Raw genomic sequence first — 4,912 nt, 5'->3', positions numbered from 1 at the left:
TCATGAGTTTCGGTTTACAAAACGGGTCGGTTTACAACGTAACACAATGCATAAACGAATACAAACAAGACTGGAAATTGATGAATGTCACATTATACAACATATATAATATACACCCCTTGTTACCTTTGGTGGTCACTTCCCCGGTCTCGGTCGGTGGAGTATCGGGCCTCGTAAGGCAAGGCTACATGGAGGACTTACGTAGTCCTTGATATATAAATAATTATATAACTTGTTTATACATATTATTCATGCTTAAATTCTGCTAATTTTAGTTTGTATATCATATTTATGAAGTTCCATGATTATGAGCTTGTAGAGACTAGCCTCGGTTTAACCGTAAATAGCTCTAAACCGTAAACCGAACTTTGTTTACTAGTTTTGTTAAATAATTGTATAAACATGCTTTATGTTAGATTTAAGTTTCTAAAATCATTTTTATGAGTTCCATGGTTATGGGTTTGTAGAATCTAACGTCGGTCTTAACCCAAAACAAGATCCGAACCGAAAACCGAACTTTCGTTTAAAGACTTTATTGTTGACTTTTTGTTTTTAAAACTTAAGTATCATCATTTATAAATTATTATACAAGTTCCTTGATGTTGGGCATTTGGTAACCATTTTTGGTCTTATTCTGAGATGGAAACCGAACCAAAGCGAACTAAAACGATTTCATTCGCTTAAGACGCACAAGTGTGTTTATAGCTATCAAGACTTGTATATTTCTTTAAAAATATTTTATAAACTGATTTTAATTATTTTCTTAAAGTACTTGGAATGTTGAATCCAACTTGATCTTATAACAAAGTTTGGACCGACGAAACCAAACACTCGCTTAACGGACGTTGTTAGTTTTAAAACAATAGAACTATATACTTGGTTAAGTCTTCTTAAATTTTATTGAGTTATCTCATAACATTCATTATTTTGGAAAGTTGACTTTGGGTTTGACCAATTATCAAGACCCGAACCAACAACCCGAAACACTCGCTAAAACCCGTTTTAGTATCTATATTATAAAGGGAGTTGCATTCTTGCATTTTTACCCACCTTATTACTTAACATAGGTTGAGTAAAATTAAGGGCTAGATACTTTAACCCGTTTTTGAGCAAATTTATATTTTTTTAAAGGCTATTATTATAATTTCTTGAATATTTATATTTTAAACCTTAAACTATAAATTGTTTGCATTTTTTATCATTTATTTTATTTAAAGACTTCCTAGACAACCTTTCTAATACAAGACTTCCTTTCATCTAGACTTCGCTCGGTTAACCTCATCCTTCCGGTTAATCGTCATTTTACCGATCAAGTTTATTACTTGAATGTGAGTACTTTCATCCCCCGTTTTCCATCTTTCGTTTTGGGGGTGATATTGCATACTTATTCAAACTAAATGTTATATACATGAGTCTTAAACCACAAACTTTATTGCATACTCTACTTAAATAAATGCTCGATTTGGTGTTATATGCTTACATGCTTAAATGCTAATGTGTTTTCCGCTTTTGGTTGGTTGATTCATAAATCCGAGCTATTTGGTATTCTCTTACAACAAGGTGTCGTTAATTTATTCTTATTAACGATTTTATATAAATCCGAAGCTATTTGGTATTCTCTTATAGCAAGGTGTCGTTAATGTATTCTTATTAACGATTTCATATAAATCCTAGACTATTTGGTATTCTCTTATAGCAAGGTGTCGTTAATTTATTCTAATTAACGATTTCCTTATCTAAATTGTTGCTATTATTTATTGTTTTGTATACAAGTTGTGGAATTTCATATTTTATACTTATTGTTCAAAACTATGAAATTTCTCACCAACCTTTGTGTTGATAAATTCTATTTTATGAAATGTTACAGGTTTGAATTTAGGTTGACTCGTGAACTTGAAGAAAAACGTTGTCAAGACTATTAGGATATTAGCAAAACGAACGATATATTAATTGCTATGTTTGAATTCGGTTATTGTATGAACATGTATGTGATGTTTTATGATTTTATGAATTTAAATGAGTTTATTAAATATTGTCACTATAATAGTGTCTTGTGTTTGGGCAATCCGTTGCACCCCAGCAAGTTCCGCCGCCATTGGTCGGGGTGTGACATCGGTCGTTTTTCTGCTTCGAATATTATTAGGGTCCGGTCCATGTTCTTCCTCGAATATTATTAGGGTTCGGTCCCTTTCTACCTCGAATATTATTAGGGTTCGGTCCCTTTTCTGCCTCGAATATTATTAGAGTCTGGTCCCTTTTCTTCTGTACCTAGCTGCCTCTTTACATTCATTCATATATCATCCATACATTACACACAACATTCATATCTTTTTTTATAACCTGACAGTACGTGCAATATCCAAAGATCATTCACATACCAACAAGTATTCATTCATATCTATCACATATATCAATTGTAACATACACTTACCACTTAAGGTAGTGTATTAACTAATCACATTGAGTATGCACATAGCCCCGAAAACATAACATGGAATGGGGCTAGAAACTCACCTGGATCCTGTTTCTTTCTCAGTTAATCGTTATTCCTTTATTTAATTAGGCTCTGCTAACTGTATAAAAGTTACACGTATCAATACTTGTCCTAATTGTATTTCAGCCAAAATGGCTAAGTCAGATCTAATCTAATGGCCTTGTTTTAGATCACAATTTACTTAGAATATTTTCATCCTTAAACCCCAATATATTCAAATACTTACATTCGAGTTTAATATGTAAGCGAGTTCCAAATTGTAATCGAGTTTGATATGTAAGCGAATTCCAATTGTAATCGAGTTTGATATGTAAGCGAGTTCCAATTGTAATCGAGTTTGATATGTAAGCAAGTTCCAATTGTAATCGGGTTTGATATGTAAGCGAGTATACATTGTAAGCTAGTATACATGTAAGCGAGTATACATTGGGAGCGAGTATACATGTAAACGAGTCTCAAGATTGTAAGCGATTTCAATGATGTAATCGAGTATAGTATTGTAATCGAATATCTGTTCCATGTAATTGAAGAACCCTTATAAGTGACCATGTACTTGTAAGCGAGTTTAATTAGTGTATTCTAATTCAGGTTGTAATCGAACATGACATGTGATCGAGTTGTATTTTGTATGCGAGTTATATATGTAAGCGACTAGCTCTATTGTATGAGAACAATTCCAATGTAAGCGACTTGGACATTGTATGCGAGTAAGGGCTTGAAATCGAGCTTACCCGATGTAATCGAATTTAACTTTGTAAGCGAATGAACCCAATGTAATCGAATTTAACTTTGTAAGCGAATATAACAATGTAATCAATTTTATCATGTAATCGACTATATATAATTGTTACCAAGTGAGTTGTTCATTGTAAGCGAACGGGCTGACCGTTATGGTCCTTTTATCATCGTTTTTGTTATATTACATGACTTTAGCACCTCGTATGGTTCGGTATTAACCCCTAAACATTTCCTTAACCATTTTTGGCCAAAACTTGACCTAAGTGACCATAAAGCTTGAACCTTTATGGCTGAAACGTCCAAAGCTAGATCTAGGGTTTATTTTATAAACCTTGCCTATTCTCGGGTACGTTACGTTTATTTTAACATCAAGTTTAAGACTTTATGGTTCGTTTATACCCGATCTACTCTACGTTTAAGTTTCATGGTTAACCGTTTATAAAAACATAAACTTTAAAGATCAAGAGCATACCTTTACGTGTTCGTTGGGTCTCGGTTAGCTTGGTTATGAACTTTAATCTTGTATTTAGCTTGTACGTTCAAGAACTATCAAGAATCCAAGTTCGGTTTGCTCTTGGACCTCTCTCTCTCTCTCTCTCTCTTTATCTCTCTATCTCTCTCTCTCTCTCGGCCGTGACCGCGTATGGGTGTGTGTGTGTGTGTGTGTGTGTTTAGAGTGTGTATTATACTTGGTGGATAAGAAATGAGGGTTTTAGGGTTTTAGGGAGGTTTAAGGAGATATTTATACCCTCTTAAGCTCATGGACCTAAGGTTCATTCCTTCCCTTATTTCATCTTTAATTACCCAAGTCGATACACTCTATAATATCTTCTTAATTAAATATTGGCACACGATAAACGAACATAAATCCTTTTTATTTATTATTATTAAATTCAGGATGTTACATATGTGAGAGTAGTTTGCAAATTAAAGGGTTAAGTTTTGAGTGGTTATGAGTGTAAATTATAGGGTGAAGATAGAATATGTAGTGATTCTTTGCAAATTTGGGGGGAAATAATATTTTTTAATATTTACTGAATTAGTTATGAGTAGATGAGAGAGAAAACTTTAATGATAAAAGTATAAGAACTTTTTTAATTAATTAAATAGAAGAGAAAAAATTTAATATTTTTTTAACATAATTATAAAGAGAAAAATAAAAGATATGTTGACATTGCTCTTATAAAATAACTTAACCAAATAATAACTAAAATACCAAATAAAGAGTAAACGGGAACTATCTTTGGTGGGGCAATTAGGATGACAAATGGAATTTTCAATATTTAGAAACGTAACTTTCAAAGTCATTTATCCTAAAACATTAAATTATATACATACATACATACATACATACATACATACATATATAATATTACTTTTTAACCTTTTTATGTAACTAATAAAATACACTTTTTTACTTTTTGATACAATCAATGTATCAATGTATATGTTTTTTTAACATTGATGTACACACACAAATCATACACCATCTAAGTAATATTTTCCATTCTTCATTTGTCACATCATCGCCTCTTCTTACATTCAATTTCATCATTCAACCTATGTTACATTTATCATTCTTTATACTCCTCTTTCAATACTAAAATTGTATTTTAAATTTCATTTACAAGCTTCCAATGTAGTGGGTAATGCTTGAGAAAAGTTAACCGAGTATCTCTA

This window comes from Bidens hawaiensis, unplaced genomic scaffold, assembly GCF_021521415.1.
Source record: "Bidens hawaiensis isolate Kalapana, Puna unplaced genomic scaffold, B.hawaiensis_p1.1 tig00013076_1, whole genome shotgun sequence".
Lineage (NCBI taxonomy): Eukaryota > Viridiplantae > Streptophyta > Magnoliopsida > Asterales > Asteraceae > Bidens > Bidens hawaiensis.
Note: the sequence above shows the minus strand (reverse complement) of the source record.